The 18,256-nt window shown below is 33.7% G+C and overlaps 1 protein-coding gene across 1 annotated transcript in view; it reads left to right on the forward strand.

Moving 5' to 3' along the window:
* Positions 1-267: 267 nt before the first annotated feature.
* LOC118188850 (GTP-binding protein Di-Ras2-like) overlaps positions 268-18,256 on the forward strand; it is a 548,874-nt gene continuing 530,885 nt past the window's right edge. The window contains exon 1 of the mRNA XM_085812591.1: positions 268-446. The gene's annotated coding sequence lies outside the window, so the exon portion shown is untranslated. The remainder of the gene's footprint in view (positions 447-18,256) is intronic.

The following is an 18,256-nucleotide window of genomic DNA, read 5'->3' on the forward strand; positions in this document are numbered from 1 at the left end:
ATATTATAAATTAAAGCAAGCTGATACATTAATAAAAAGTAAAGTAAATGTAAAAATGTCAACGGGAATAGCATTGGCAGTTTGCCAAGAAAGATATTATACAAATCTTGCGAATGATTACTGCAATAATAGCTTAAGCTTGCGCAACAAGACATATGTCGAAAATAGCCTCAACACAAACAAAAAAGAATATACATTTTTGTTATTAACATTGGCAACAGTTAAAAAAATAAACTTTTGACATCGGCTGTATTTCTTTTAGTATCGTCTGTGAGTTGGTGTATATGTGCTGTGTTTTTGTAGCTACGTTTGTTTTCGTCTTCATCTTAGGAACTGTGAAATTAGAAGTACTTGTTTTGTACAAAAGTTGGTCTTCCAAGTACTGTTTGATGATTTTCTACTTATTAAACTCCTTCCGGAATTTCGATTATTTGGGAGTAAAAAGGGTAAGTGAAACCTTTTTTATACATTTTTGAACTTTAGAACTTTGAAATTTTAAATTTTAGAAGTTTTCGAACTTTTTGAAATGTAAAATTTAGTTATAATTTTTCAACAGCATAAAAATGGAAAGAATTATAGACGATTTGAGCGGGAAAGTATTGATGAATAAATTTACTGGCTCAGTCTTTAAGTGTTTATAAATTACAGAAATTTTAATTCCAAATCATATAGAAATCATATTTCGTGAATTATTTTTCTTCTTCAAGATTAATTTTTTTTATGTTTAATCAAAAGTATTTTATAAAAGCATTGAAACAAATGGAAAAATAACTGATAATTTTTTTTGTTTAATCAAAAGTATTTTATAAAAGCATTGAAACAAATGGAAAAATAACTGATTTGAAATATCTGCGTTCGAGTCATCGCTGTTCAATAAAACAGTGGATTTATAATTGATTGCGTTATTTCTTTTAATGTACATTATATGCATTTCTCAGAGGTCTCAAAACATAATTTTCCTGCAAAAAGTGGTTTTACTGCTCTGAATAAAACAAAAACGAAAACTGATCTTGGCCTCGTTTAATATTCACAAATCATTTTATGATTTATATGCTGCCGAGAATTCTTTATTTATTTTGTATGCATGTTTTTTACCGCAAGCGTGTTTTAATAGGAAAACGTAAGTAACTTATTTTATCTGAATTCTTTTTTATTTTGAAATTTATTGATACTTTGAACAACTCTGACAGTAAATATAGCTTATAAAGCTTTAAAAAATGCTAAGTAGCTGCTTGTATCCATTATTATTTCTGAAAGCAGCCTTTTTATATTTTAGCGAGTTTTTTCCTAAGTTGAAAAGGGGGGAAGGTAAACTTCCTCCAACAGGATTTAAATTCCCCCCGAAAGACGTAGAGAAACTCAAGCAGAAAATGGATCTTTTTCATTAGGGATTCGAATGAATAATAAATTAAGTTTACTGTCTTTAAGTATCAAATAAAAATAAAAGTAATATTTGCAGTTTCAATCATCTCTTTCTACGATCCCTATGTAATTTCAATCATGTGTACTATTTTTCTGTAAAGTGAAACTATATATATATATATATATATATATATAATCTGAAAAGTTTCAGATTTTAAATTACATCCAAAAGGGCGTTCTTTTAACATTTTGTGTGTTACATTTATTTATTTTGTTAATCAAAAATTCGTTAAAGTTTTACAAAATATGAAATCGATGATAAAACAAATTCCAAATTTCAAATTTGGGTTTCCACATGCCCATATTCGCAGTAAGATTACGTCATTCAAAATTCGATGGCTCTATGTACCGTTGTTTATCACAATGCGAGAAATATACATACATTTATGCAGATTTTTCATTATTTAATTTCTTCAAATATAATGCAGGATTCTAACATTTGGTGGCAACAGTTTGAAATGTGAAACGGACATTTATAGTAAACCAACGCATTTACATTTACATACCATTTACATTTTTTTAAAAAAGGCACAATACTGTTTTAATTCTATGATTTATATAAAAAAAATTTTTTAAAAATCTGAAAGGTTTCAGATTTTAAATTACGTCCAAAGGGGCGTTTTTTTAACGTTTTGTGTGTTACCTTTATTTATTAAATATCATGTTCTTCGCACTTAAGCCATAAAATTCAGTTTAAGAGCAATGTCACAAAATAATTTTAAAATGAACATATCTGTAGAATTTCCGATACACAGTTCCGCGCGTTGGAAATAAAAAGGCCCCCCCGTAGAGTTTTTTTTTTTTTTTTTTGTGGATAAAATAAATTTTATTAACCTATCATTGGACCTGTATGCATGCAATGTATTACGAACCCGTACACTTTAATGTTACTGAATAATCAATATTTAATTTTACTCCTTTATGTGCAAGAAATACCTGTAAAAACTATTTAACGTAACTTTCAAAAATGTCCTGCTTTCTGCTCATTGATATAGTGCTTATTAAAATCTTTGCTTAATGTTTCAGTCAATTGAGAACATAATCATAGTGATTATTTATTTTATAAACTCCCCCCCCCCCAAAAAAAAAAAGAGATAAATTGGGTAACAAAAAAGATTTTGAACCCAGATCCGGATTCTGAAAGAGAAAAGTGGATTTCGCAGATGCGAATTTGCATGAACCCCAATGAACGCGAATTTTGATGAACGCGAACTTTGATGAAGAAGAACGGGTACACTGTTTAATTTGCAAAATACGCACCCACGTTACCTGTGTGAGAGGAAATAACCTATCATTTGGCTTCATTATAATGGTCATAAGGCATTATAATTATTAAAAATACCTGATGTGAAAACCATATGACTTCATTTCATTCCAGATATATTTTCTCATTCAATTAATTCAGTTCTGAGTTCGCGGAAAGGCAAAAATACATAGAAACTCAAAACATCTTCATTGAAAATTGAAAAACACATAAAAACATAAAACACCAATCACAGTTAAAAAGAATTAGAAAACGATTTTTACAATTAAAATTAGAATTTCCACCCAAAAACAGGACATTTCGCCAGCGGGAAGGAAGAGAAATGTTTCCGTGCACAAAATTAAAAGTTTACTTTTGGTCCTATTCGGTGTTGAAGTTAGTGCACAAACTGACTTAATTCACTATTCTACTAAACATTTGTCTCGTTAGTCTTAGCATCACTTAAAGAACTTCTAAATTGTTGCTAATACTAAAGGCATAAATGCTTTAAATGGAATATAAGAAAAACATAATCAATGTCTTTTTAAAGCAAAAAAATGTACAATTAACCAATATATAAGAATAAACAATGCTGTGTTCTCCGAGCCAGGTAAGAGAGTGGGAATCTCTCTCTCTCTCTACATATATATACATTCTTTAGCAAAAAAAATCAAAGCACCATGAAGGAAGTGGTTGTTTTTGATGAAATTGAATATGTGTATAGCTCATACTCAGATAATAAAATGATTAAAAAATCAAGGTCATAGTACCTGCTCACGGCACACAATCACCTATTGAGTGTTCAAATTAGTAGTTGGTCAAACCGCTCTTGGCGGCAATGCATGTTTGAATTCTTCGGAGCAAGGAGTGGTAGAGGTTCCTAAGGTCATCCTGTGACACATTCTGCCAGGCATTCATCAGTTGTCGCCCAGATCTGCGATATTTGGTGGTGCCCGAATCTGGCGGCCTACCATGTTCCAGACATGCTCGATTGGTGAAAGGTCTGGTGACCTTGCTGGCCAAGGAAGAGTATCAACCGCACGGAGACAGCCCAGAGATATGCGAGCGGTATGTGGCGTAGCATTATCTTGTTGTAAAATGGCGCCAGGATGACGTGCCATGAAGGGTAATGCAACCGGCCGTAGTATGGTATCAACATATCGTTGAGCTGTTAAAGATGTAAGGAGGATGACTAAATATGACCTGCTGTCATTATAAATAGCGACCAACACCATGACACCAGGGGTTATGGCTGTATGCCTTTGTAAAACAAAGGCTGATTGGGACCGCTGGCTCGTCCTCTCCAGACACGAAAACGGTGGTCATCTGCTTCAAGAGTGAAGCGGGATTCATCGCTGAACACTATACGATTCTAGTCTGATAGCAGCCATGGTGATCGGCTGCGACACCACTCCAAACGACTCCACCGATGTTATGGCGTCAAAGGCAAACGTCTTAAAAGCCTCTGTTAGCGTAACCCCGCCTCAGACAAGCGCCGTGAGATGGTGGACAACCACGGGAGGTGTAGATGTGGCTGTAGTACGTTGAGTAGTCGACAATGATACCGTTAGGGCAGTTCAGGCCTGGCGAACAATCATCCTATCTTGCCTCGGATTTGTGATCCTTGGCCCTCCAGAGCCTTTATTTCGTCGGTAATTTCCTTGTAGCAACCACTGCTGCCAACATCTTTGCACAGCAGTGCCTGTACGCTGCAGGTGGCGGCTTATTGCTCGGTAAGACCACCCAACTTCACGCAACCCTAAAAATGCGTCCACGTTCGAAGTCGTCTGTAAGGTCTTCGATATCGTCGTAATGGCATCTTTAGTTGCTTCTTCACCGAATTACAATGGCAGAAACAAAAAAAAAAAAAAAAAAGATAAAATTTTTCGTCTTTGTTATTGGTTTTATACTTTGCAAATTGCGCATTAGAAATGCTCCTATGATCGCAATTCCAGTTCACTTGTCTTGAAACTTTGATCATTTGCATGTTTGATCAAGATGTTTTTGCATACAGAATTTCGTCACGGTTGCAAAAGTCCTTCTTGGTCTTTAGATTTTTTTGCAAAAGAGTGTATATACATTTGATGCGGGACACCCAAAAAGTTAGGTGCAGAACTACTTGTTATAGCAGTCCACTTTTTTTTAATAATACAGTCACTTTTAAAGCAAAAAATGCATAATTTAAGAAACTCTCGAATTTCATTGAAAATACATTTCTTATCCAATTAATTCAGTTCTCACTTCACGGGAATGCAAAAGTACATAAAAAATTCAAAGTATTTTCATTAAAAATTGAAAGATATAGAAAAACATAAAACACCAAACACAGTTAAACCCATTAAAAACAATTTTACAATTAAAATTACAGTTTTTAAACAAAAACAAGCAATTCGGCCAGCAGGCAAGAAGGCAAATTTTCGGTGCACAAAACTAAAAGTTTCCTTTTAGTCTCACTCGGCAAAAAGACGCTCAAGGTGCAGAAAATCTTAATTCACTGTTCTGCCAAGTTTCAAATGTAAACAAATACAGCTGCTATGGTAAAAAAAAATATCCTTAGCCGCACTTAAACTACTTATTAAATTGTTGATAATTCTACAACTACTGCATGCAGATTAACTAAGAGCATAAAAAGTTTAACCGGAAGATAAGAACAATATAGTTCAATCATTTTTAAAGCAAAAAATGCACAATTTACCATTATAACTTCCTTGTACGGAATATTAAATTATACGCATTTTTTCTTGCATTTCATATAAACTTATTGGATTGAATAAAATCTACTTCGCCGACAGCACATAAACTACAATAGAATAAATGAAATCCTTAAAATTCACTCTATTTGTCTACCATAGCGACACTCTGGCGCTAGGTTCACTTAATAGTATTATATTTTTCATATTACAACTCAAAGTGCACAAAATTTATATCATTTCAAGAATACAATTATCTAATCGTTGCCACATGCTCTATTCAAATACTATAATAAGGCTAGAATGATGTATAAAAGAAATTAAGCAAACAAAACAAAAAAGAAACAGTTTTTCACAGACGATTGAGTATTTCTCATTCAATTAATTCAGTTCTCACTTCGCGAGAAGGCAAAAATACATAAAAACTCAAAATATCTATATTAAAAATTACGAAGTAAATCTTAAATCTTATTTCCTCGAAAAAATTCCAGAAAGAATTAAGCATGATTTAATTGGCAATAATAAATGAATGCGTTATCTTTGTTGTTGCGAAGCTAAGTTTCTCTAGAATGGCAACAAATCCACTACTCTCCTGTTTCAAATGTAAACATCAATGGCCGCCATCAAAAAAAGGCTTAGCGGCACTTAGACAACTTTAAAATTGTTCATAATTCTAAAAATATTGCATACAGATTTACTAAAGGAACAAAAACCTTAACCGGAAGATAAAAACAACATAATACAATCATTTTTAAAGCAAAAACTGTACAATTTACAAACATATAAAACTGAGATCACTGAGCCGGGTAACTGAGTGGATACATATATAAATATATTTATATACGTTTGGTGCGGCCGATTGCAACCAAAATACGAGGTGCACATCTACATGTTATAGCAGTCCTATATATAAAATTTCAACGTCCTGAGGCTACTCGTTTTTGAGTTATGCGAGTTACTCGTTTTTGAGTTATTCGTACGTACGTACGAACGTACGTACATACGTTCGTACAGCCGCCACGAAAAATTCTCTTCAGAATTAATTTTAAAGGAGTTCTATAATTTTCTTGAAGGAAAAGAGTATTTTATTCTGTTCTTACGTAAAGATATCACGCAAAAACATCGTTAAATGGCATTCGATAGCGGTAAAAATGGATGTTTTCGTTGAAATGTGCTGCCTGAAACTTTTCGCGATTACAATACTTTCTTTTTACTTCCCACAAGGAAGTAAAAATGACGAAGTAAATCTTAAACACCTATTTCCTCGAAAAATTTTCAGAAAGAATTAAGCATGATTTAATTCGCAATAATAAATGAAGGCGTTATATTTGTTGTTGCGAAGCTACGTTTCTCTAGATTGGCAAGAAATCCACTACTCTGCTGTTTCAAATGTAAACAAGGAATGGCCGCTATCAAAAAAATTATTAGGCTTAGCGGCACTTAAACAACTTTCAAATTGTTGATAATTCTAAAAATATTGCATACAGATTTACTAAAGGCCTAAAAACCTTAACCGGAAGATAAGAACAACATAATTCAATCATTTTTAAAGCAAAAAATGTAGATTTACAAACATATAACAGTAAAGAAACTGAGATCACTGAGCCGGGTAACAGAGTGGATATATATATAAATATATTTATATACACGTTTGGTGGGGCCGATTGCAACCAAAATACGAGGTGCACATCTACATGTTATAGCAATCCTATATACAAAATTTCAACGTTCTGAGGCAAATCGTTTTTGAGTTATGCGAGATACTTACGTACATACGTTCGTACAGACGCGACGAAAAATTCTCTTCAGAATTCAGTTTAAAGCAGTTTTATAATTTTTTTGCAGGAAAAGAGTCTTTTATTCTGTCCTTACGTACAGATATCACGCAAAAACATCGTTAAATTGCATTCGAAATCGGTCAAAATGGATATTTTCGTTGAAATATGCTGCCTGAAACTTTTCGGGATTACTATATTTCCTTTTTACTTCGTACGATTAAGTAAAAATGAAGATTTAAATCTGCCTCCGTCTCCAATTATGGATGAACACTACTACGCCATCCAAATTCCTGCTCCTGAATATATTACACACTCATATATATATATATACTTATGGAGCGACCGCTCGCAACCAAAAAGGGAGGTGCACAACTTCATGTTATAACAGTCCTATACACGAAAAGTCAACGTTCTGAAGCTACTCGTTTTTGAGTTATGCGAGATACATACGTACGTGCGCACGTACAAAGCCACGAAGAAAAACCCTATTCTGTATCCATTTTAAATCAGTTTTGTTATTCGTTTTTGAAGAAAGAGTCGTTTATTCTGTACTTACGTACAGATGTCACGAAAAAAAATCGTTAAATCGCATTCAATAGCGTTCGAAATGGATAATTTCGTTGAAATATGGTACCCGGATATTTTCGTGATTACAATACTTCCTTTTTACTTCGCACAAGGAAATAAAAATCTTGTCTGAATCCATTTTAAATCTATTTTACAATCTGTTTTGGAGAAGCCAGTCAATTATTCTGTCTGCACTTAGAAATGGCACTCGAAAACATCGTCCAAATGGATTCGAGTGCAGTCAAAATATATATTTTCTTTGAAATGTGGTAACCGACACTTTTCGCGTTTGCAGTATTTCCTTTACGTCGTACAAGATAGTAAAAAGTTTGGTATAATCGTTATGATGTATTATAAAATTTGACCCGTTAAAAATCCAATTAAAATTCAAAATTGATTCATTCCCATAAAACTGCCGATTATATGACAGAGATACTTCCAGTTTTCAGAACCCAAACTGAAAAATATGTGTTCGAGTTTCAAACCTAATGATGAAAGTGCTTAAGGACATGGTATTTGTCTTCCAAATTTATGCAAACGATACATTCGAGCTGCATACATTATCGTAAGAGGAGGAGAAGTCTCTGAATCGACAGCGAGGGGGCGCCACCAAGGCTGTGTTCGGTAGATTAACCAATCCCAAATTTCAATCAAATGAAGCATTTGATAAATCGTCGCCTTCGAGCGTTTAGTTTGGAATGTTCAATAGCAACAAGTTGTATTTAAATTATTGTTTGAGATGTAAGTAAAGTAAACAAAGCAGTTCGCAAAACTGTATTTAAAGAACAATAATTGTTAGTGAATATACCGTATTCCCTCCCCCTTAGATATGTTCCCCTTAGCTTTTTAAGCGTTAGGTTTTAAAAATGTTTTAAATAATTCCTTAATTTTCCTCTTTTTCAGGGCTTTCAGAGAGCGAGTTTCCCTAAATTTTAAAATGGGTTCGCCGCATAGTGTTTATATAAGATTTTTCCCTCCTTCCAGCATGCCTTCATGGTGTAAAGATTAGCACACTCGGCTCGAGTTCGCGAGATCCAGGTTCGAGTCCCCGTGAGAGCATTGCGGATTTCTTCGATTTCTGTATTTCAAAAAATATCCTAATGACTTTAGAGTGGCGTCCGAACTATAAAGGTGATGGATGATGATTCTTCCCCACCAGGATTTGGCGAATGGGTCCCCTAACACCCAGTCGCCCTTTTAAAAGGAGGGGAGTATTTTCTTCCTTCTCTCTGCATGCCTTCGTGGTGTAATGGTTAGCACACTCGGCGCACATTCCAGAGATCCAGGTTCGAGTCCCGGTGAGGGCGTTTCTGATTTTTCATCTCTTCTGCTTCAGAATAACTAATTACTCTACAATTGTTTTCGTTGTACAAACTGATTTATTCATGGATTTTAGGTACATAGGCTCTGACCGATGAAACAATAACAGTGAAGAGGTGAACAGTGATGATGACTACAGTAACAGTGCCAAGAGATGCGAGCTGTAGCAGAACACAGAAACAGTGGTTCCAACAATTAAATGCAGTGGATTACAATAACAGCGGGCAAGGTTTAAGGTACACTGCAAAAAAAAAAAAAAAAAGAGGGGCAGTTCTACTGGGCCGATTGACAAAATTCAAATTGCGTTTTTCATATCTCGAAAGCGCGACTTAGGATATATATTAGATTTATATATAGCATTGTTCTAACATAGGTATTTTGACACAAAATCCGACTTTTTCTGAAATAACATAAATTTGTTTTCCATGTTTTGATTCTACGACTCAAATGATGCCTAGATATTAGGCGAAATTATTTTGCGAAATTTGGTGCAAAATTTACCGAGAAATTCGAAAATTTATCTTGGAGCAATTTTTCCAGTTTTCGCCAAGAATAATTCATTTGGCGAACTTCTTAATCTGTGCCAACCAATTTCTTTTCCCTTCCGGAAAAAAAAGGCACTTCGTTCCTACCTTTTTACATTGTGCATGAGCGGAAAAAAGGTCACTTCGTTTCTACTTCCAAATAATTTTAGTAAAGTGTCTAAACCACATTTTATGTTTTATCGCTTTCGACAAATATGCCAAATTTCAAAACCCGCCAGTATATAAATTCACGTGTATCTTTGGAAATTTTGAATAAAAAATCTGATGTGTACACCACATGACTTCCTTGTACGGAATATTAAATTATACGCATTTTTTCTTGCATTTCATTTAAACTTATTGGATTGAATTAAATCTACTTCGCCGACAGCGCATAAACCACAATAGAATAAATGCATTCTTTAAAATTCACTTTAGTATTTTTTTACTATAGCGACACTCTGGCGCTAGATTCACTTAACAGTATTAATAATTATATAACAGTTAACTTATAATTATGTAACGGAAACTAAGTTAACTGTTATATAATCCAATAATTATATGACAGTTAACTTATATATTTCGTTCATATTATAACTCATAATGCACAAAATTTATATCATTTAAAGAATAGAATTATCTAATCGTCGCCACATGTTCAATTCAAATACTATAATAAAGCTAGAATGATGTATAAAAGAAATTAAGCAAACAAAACAAAAAAGGAACAGTTTTTCACACACGATTGAGTATTTCTCGTTGAATTAATTCAGTTATCCCTTCGCGAGAAGGCAAAAATACATAAAAACTCAAAATATCTATATTAACAATTACGAAGTAAATCTTAAACACTTATTTCCTCGAAAAAATTCCAGAAAGAATTAAGCATGATTTAATTGGCAATAATAAATGAATGCGTTATCTTTGTTGTTGCGGAGCTAAGTTTCTTTAGATTGGCAACAAATCCACTAGTCTCTGTTTCAAATGTAAACGTCAATGGCCGCCATTAAAAAAAAAGGCTTAGCGGCACTTAGACAACTTTAAAATTGTTGATAATTCTTATTGCATACAGATTTACTAAAGGCATAAAAACCTTAACCGGAAGATAAAAAAAGCATAATACAATCATTTTTAAAGCAAAAAATGTACAATTTACAAACATAAAGAGTAAAGAAACTGAGATCACTGAGCCGGGTAATAGAGTGGATATATATATAAATATATTCATATACGTTTGGTGCGGCCGATTGCAACCAAAATACGAGGTGCACATCTACATGTTATAGCAGTCCTATATACAAAATTTCAACGTTCTGAGGTTACTCGTTTTTGAGTTATGCGAGATACGTTCATACATACGTTCGTACAGACGCCACGAAAAATTCTCTTCATAATTAATTTTAAAGCAGTTTTATAATTTTTTTGAAGGAAAAGAGTCTTTTATTCTGTCCTTACGTACAGATATCACGCAAAAACATCGTTTAATTGCATTCGATAGCGGTCAAAATGGATATTTTCTTTGAAATATGCTGCCTGAAACTTTTCGCGATTACAATACTTCCTTTTTACTTCGTACAAGGAAGTAAAAACTGTAATTTTTTGCAGGTATGCTTAGAAATACGTCTTCTTTATGTTGATGGTAAAAAATTTATAGATTATAATTCAAAAACGTTTTTGAAAAATTTATAAAAATTATTTAAAAATACAAATTTTGAAAATAAATCATAAAAAAATGGGTGAATTTTATTTGGAATGAACCTAAATTTCGAAATGTGGAAAAAAGAATCAAATAAGTTTAATAAAAATGTGAGATTAATAAATGTATACCAAATTAACATTGAGGGGCTAAAATTTTGTGAGCTAATTTTCTAAAAACTACTTGTGCAATTTTTACAAAACTTGCTAGTTTGGCGTAATTTGAGTCGTAGAATCGAAATATAGAAAGAAAATGGTATGTTATTTCAGAAAAAGTCCGATTTTGTACCAAAATACCTATGTTAGAATAATGCTATATATATAAATCTAATACATATCCTAAGTCGCGCTTTCGAAACAGGAAAAACGCAAGTTGAATTTGGTTAGTCGGCCCAATAGAACGGGAGATATAAAATTATCTTTTTTTTTTTTTTTTTTTCGCAGTCTACATATTTTTTATTTTTTTCAATAAATAATTTGTTTAACTTTAATTAAAGATATCTTATCTTATAATTTCATGCTAGATACTGATAATGTTAATTTCACTAGGTAATGTTATTGGAAATTAATATTATTATGATAGTTACCAAAAGCTTATCTAGTGCTTTTTATGTGTTATGTTTTTACTGTAACCACCTCCTTCAGAAATTAAATTAGTCACACAAATTTCCCCTTTTGATTTTTGTATATTAAAATTAGTAATGAAAAGGGAAAATGTTTTTAATGTGATTTAATTTATTTTTTTAAAAGTTTTTAATGTGATAGAAAATATTTTGAGGTTGTTGAATCGTGGACGGCTTCCGATCTTTAGGTATAAAAATTGTTTGTATAAACAGTTACTGTAAAATTTCTAAATATAAATACTATAATTGTAAAACTGTTTGTTATAAATAATGTTTGATTTCCAGAGCAATGATATTAATGTAATTATTTTTAACGGGCAATATGGAATGGAAATACAGGGTGTTTATAAAGTCCCGGACCCATTTTGATGTTTAGTAACTCATAAAATAATAAAGATAGATTAAAATTAATAACATAAATGGTTAGATAGACTCAAAAAGTTTCATGACCCTTGTCAATGAACTTCCACGAGTGCCCCCTTCGTCGCACGGAGAATATCCAGTCGATATTCAATTTCACGCCAGGTACCGGCAAGCATGTCGGCATCCACAGAGGCTATTGCGGTTGTAATTCTGGCTTTTAGGTCATCCATGTTCGACACTCTCCTCCTGTAAACGTTCTCCTTTACAAATCCCCAAAGGAAAAAGTCCAGCGGCGTTATATAAGGTGATCTGGATGGCCAAGGCATTGGACCTCCTCGCCCAATCCATCTTCCTGTAAAATGGTCATTCAAAGAACTACGAACGATGATACCCCAATGAGGTGGTGCCCCATCTTGTTGCAAAAATACATGTGGCTGAAGCTCTTCTAGTTGTGGAAATACGAAGTTTTCCAACATGTCTAAGTATACGACTGATGAGACCGTCTTTTCTGTAAAAAAGAAAGGCCCAATGACTCGGTCGTGCATTAGTCCACACCACACATTAACCTTTGGGGAATCCCTTTGTGCCTCACGGTATTCACGGGGGTTTTCAGATTCCCATATGCGCACATTATGGCGATTAACAATGCCAGAAAGACGAAAGGATGTTTACGACGATATTACAGACGATATTTAGAAAAGTACAGATATTTAGACTGGAAAATGAAATTATCTGAAATAAACCACACGCGCAGACGGATATTTGCAAAAGTAAAGATATTCAAACCTGAAAAGGAAAATATATATGTTATTCCATTAATAAATGCCATAAGTTTGTTTATAACTTCATTATTTTATGAGTTATTAAACATCAAAATGGGTCCAAGACTTTATAAACACCCTGTATTATGAGAAGAAATCAAATTGATCGAAATTCGCAACTCATTTGCAACTGAAAACGTTTGGCGGCCGTTCCACTGAAAAGTATTTATATATGATATATTTTTGACAATTATATCACGTTTCTGTGTGTTTTAAATTTTAGTCCTGTCCTTTAATTTTCTGCATTTTATAAGAGTGATTCGCCCAGTTCAGAGCTGTATGCAAATCTCCGTTAAGCAAGAGTAAATTTTAATTCTGCAGTTTCATATCCTCATTTTGTGCTGAATCCACTACCGAGATTCATTACCATTACCGAAGTTGATCGTCGCTGCTACAAGATTGCTTTTGCGTTCACCATCGCCCTATTATGAAAGTGTGTTTTTTAAGGGAAACAATATAATTTAACCTTAAGAGCTAGCAGACTTCCAGTTTTCAAACAAATTGAGCAATTAAAATTGTGAGCATTTACCGGTTTTAGGCCAATGGTTATATTGATTCGAAGGTTACGGTAAATCTTCTAATTTTTATGTTGTTTATTACTGTGAGTTAGATCACAAGCTGTAGTTCCAAAAAATGTAGAGCAATTGTTATTTAATCTCTACATATAATAAAAGAAAGAGTCTGTCTGTGTGTGTGTGTCTTTCGTTCGCGCTGCGCGTAAGCTAATAGACCCAAGGCTACGAAATTTGGTACATAAGGTGCATCTAGACAAGAGCCAGGGCACCTCGAACAAATATTGAACAAAAGGAGCTTAACACCTTTTCAACGGGATTTTTTCTAAAAAAGTTTATTTTTAAAAATATACCGCTTATTTTTCTTTAATTTCTGGACACGTTAAACTTTCATCCGTGCGACTGCTTTTACAAAAAAAAAAAAAAAAAAAAAAAAAAAAAAAATGGAAAAATGATAATATTTTGTTTTTTAAAAACATTTTTTAAATGAAGCTTCCGAGTACACTTCTCACACCTCACATCTTTAAAAATGTGATTTTGGCAACAATTTTCCTGTCTTATTGTTATTGATAGATTTTTGATGACATCGCATCATTTTGAATAGTTTCATTCTTTTAGAAATAGGGGTTTGGGAAAAATTTTTCATCGTATTTCTTATGTCACTGTTTTTAAGAGATTGGCATATATCATTGTCATTTATATATATATATATATATATATATATTATATATAAAATACATTTTTATTGATTTTTTTTGATAAAGTTTTTCTGCAGAGTAAAACTACGGAATTTTTTTTTTTTTTTTTTTTGAGTTGCTTTCATGTTATTTTTTGCTTATTTCACTGTTTGTAAGATATTGAAAAGTTTTGCATGATTTTTTTTTTCTTCAATGCAAAGTTGGTTAATTTTTTTACATGTAATATATTTTTTTAAAAATTTCCGAGTTATTTTTTCGGAAGTTTTCTGCAGAATAAAATTCTGCGCAGTTTTTAAATTTAACGTTTGGTGTTCCCTTCAGGCATTTTTACGGTACATTTAAAAGCCAGACGAAGGCTGGCAGCGTAGTTGCTAGTTGTGTATAAATTCCGTATTCTCGTGCAGGAAATAATTTGCCTCATGTTGCCTGAAGTCAAATGTTAGGTTCATAACGATTGAAAAGCGGAAAATATAAATTTTATGCTGGTTTGTGGACTGAAGTCTTACCCATGTGGCAGCAAAAGTAGTTTGATTGTAGTAAATTTCTTGAACTTTTTCCCATCTCAAATTAAAATTTAAACCTCTGCAGTCTCATTTTAGAAAGATAAAAGAACTTTGCGATTACTTTCTTGTATTTCTCGTGTGTACTTTATAGTGTTTATACTCTATACTCTTCTTATAACAGCACATACTCGTTGTCCCTTTTATATGCATATCAAAGATTATTTTGCTGAATATTGTTGCGTTCTACGGGTTCATGGATTTGGAGTGTTTGATGACAACACTTGACAAAACACAGTTTATTCGCCAGTGTTATATAGCACAGTTCCAAAGACGCGTTATAGTCGTCGAAAAACTACGTCAAACACCCTGAAACAATCAGCAACATAGCCTTCAGGCTATCAGGCTATAATGGTGAAGAGACCTTCACGGCAAAGCACTAAACTACGGCTCCAAACTGTGTCGCGATCGCTGTCTAGCTAACCTTTTAACTCTGCTACTAAACTGAATAATTCCTACTCCGCGTACAGGAAATTTTTATGTTTTTGAACTTTGTATGCTTATAGAAAACGTTACGTTTCACAGAATGCAAACTTGTATATATCATTTTAAAGAGAATTTATTTCTGAATTCAATACAAAACACAAAATTCAATTATTTGCAATACAAAAAAAAAGTTAAACGATAATAGTTATCGATATACATTAGATAGTGATGATTGCAGTGAGTTATCAGTACTTAGTAGGGTACCCTTTATTTTTGATTACAGCTTCACATCGACGTTTCATTGAGCTGACAAGAGTTTTAAGCTATTCTTTCGTTATTACATGATGCCAGGAAACAATTTATAGCCTCAATTAGTTCCCTTTTATTTCATGGGCGCCTCATTCGGACGAGAGTTTTCAAACGGTTCCACACATTTTCGATAGGATTGAGGTCAGGACTGTTTCCTGGCCATGACATCAATTTAATGCCCTTTGCACGAAACCACTCTTTCGATATTTTGGCCGAGTGGCAAGGAGCAGAAACCTGCTGAAAAATAAACGAAGCATTGTTGGGAAAGAGATCTCTGATGGAAGGTAGAAGTTTTGGTTCTAGAATAGTGTCAATGTATTTTCTGGCATTCAGTGTCCCATCGATGACATGAAGGCGACCAATACCATCTGCTGACATGCATGACCAAATCATAACACTAACTGGGTTCTTCGCACCTGCTTGAATGCAGTCAGGATGTAGCTCTTCTCCTATTCTACGTCTTACATATTTTCGCCCATCACTACCGAATAACGATATCTTAGTTTCATCACTCCATATAACTTGTGACCACTGATAATCTGACCAATTAATGTGTTCTTTTGCCCACTGTAGTCTTTTTTTTTTCGTTGCTGAAAATTAAGATAAGGCTGTTTTCGTGGAATTCTACCTCTCAATCGAACATCTGTTAATCTTCTGATTGTTCTTGAACTGACAGAAACACCAGCATCATTCAGATAACTTATGATGGCCGCTGATGACATTTTTCTATCTTGGAGACATAGTCTTTTTATTCTTCTGTCATCAATAGATGTGGTGCACCTTTTCCGGCCTTTTCCTTCTTTGTTTTTTATTGAATTTGTCTCCTGATATCGTAAACAAAACTTTCGGACTCCAGATGTAGTCAGTGAACCACCCACCTGTCTTGCAATTTCAGCATAGGAAAGACCACTTTCTCGTAACACAATAATATTACATCTCTTTCTAAGTGTCCAATCTACTCTTTTATTTGATGTCATTGCTTCTTGACTAAATATTAAAAATTTTTACAAAAATTCCTACTTGTAATTGCAGTGTATAAGAAACAGGTCCTCCTTCTACAGAACAAAGCAAAATAATGAATTGTTTCAAGTGTAAACATGATGTCAGCTTCTACTGGCAGTTACTAACATTGATTGGTTCTCAGAACAAGAACAGTGATTGGCCAGGAAAGCTAGACATTAAAAAATACTTCATAACTGTGTTTTTTATTTATATTAAAGTACATATAACTTTTTTGTATTGCAAATAATTGAATTTTGTGTTTTGTATTGAATTCAGTAATAAATTCTCTTTAAAATGATATATACAAGTTTGCATTTTGCGAAACGTAACATTTTCTATAAGCATACAAAGTTCAAAAACATAAAAATTTCCAAAAGTGTCCACAATTTTGGCCACCACTGTATAGCTTTTGACCTGCATTCGAGAACATTCTCGGGAAAACAGGTAAGAATTCGTTTTAGAATGTTTTCGCTCAGTCTATGGTATATTGTCAGTTTTGTCGCCAAATATCGCCAAATGGGCTCTTTTGCGTCAAAATCTGGCAATCCTGTCTTTCCTTACCATTTCTGGCAAAGAACGTCTGTGTAAAGAAGGAAAGGCTCCATAGGCGTAATGTAAACCAGTTTGTCTTCTACCGCACTAGAAAGAAGAGGGAAAATTCGCCAAAGGATTTGGCGACAGAACCCGTTGATGAAAATTTCCCCCTCTGTGATGTACCGGGCCTGGCCGAGATTTTCCTCCTCCGCGACGTGTACAGGAAATTGAGGAACACGGGTTAAGATGAGTAAGAAAATTAGGTGAAGTTTCACTTTCACTGGCTATTGAACTTGTATTATCCATATAGCAGTTTGATGTCTGATTTTATATCCGTGAATGTGGAGGGAAAAAATTGGAGTCACACATCTTTAAACTCTTGATAAACGTGTCCGTGGAACCTGTTCGAACTTCGACTTCAGCTTTGGCGGTTTTTGGCGGCAGATATTTCACGCATGCGCAGTTGTTTCCCCTTTCGTTCGAAGGGAGCCACTTCTGCTGCTGTGCAGTTTTCCTTCTTAACAATACATATTCTTTGTTTCTGGCAATCCCAACCCCGCTTTGCGAGGAAGCTATGAACAGCTGGGCATTTTGTAAGGATATATATAGCTCAATATTTAGTTTTTGTAACGTCCGTAGCGGAGTGATCTCTTGCTCACAATAATGACTTTGGAAGTAGGATTTTTATTTACTTATTACATCACAGCTCGGGAAAATTTACTGTAGATATTATAAGGTATTTCTCTCGCCTTCTTGGCATGCTTTCATGGTGTGGTGGTCTGCATGCTAGGCGCGTATTCCAGAGGTCCGCGGTTCGATTTCCGGCGAAGGCGTTGCTAATTTTTCAATCTCTGTTGCTTCCACAAAATACCTAATGTCTCTACAATATAATACGCAAATACTTGAATTAGTGTCTACAAAATTGCAGGTTATATAAACTCATCACACTAAACCTTCGACTTCTCCGACGAAACTAGTCTGTAAATAATTCTCTCATTTACCTAAAGGGCGTTGCTTTCCTTTCAGTTTAATACTGATGAGGACTAGACACGACAATTTTGTTGCATAAGCAGAAATTTCTGTTATGATGGGGCAATCGAGCTAAAATAAAGCAGAAACTACATTTAACGATTTCGTTTCGTTTAAACGTTTTGCTTGAGTTTACAAAG

Source organism: Stegodyphus dumicola, chromosome 3 (genome assembly GCF_044657685.1).
Source record: "Stegodyphus dumicola isolate Sdum_Otavi_A_Nest chromosome 3, ASM4465768v1".
In the NCBI taxonomy this organism is placed as follows: Eukaryota; Metazoa; Arthropoda; class Arachnida; order Araneae; family Eresidae; genus Stegodyphus; species Stegodyphus dumicola.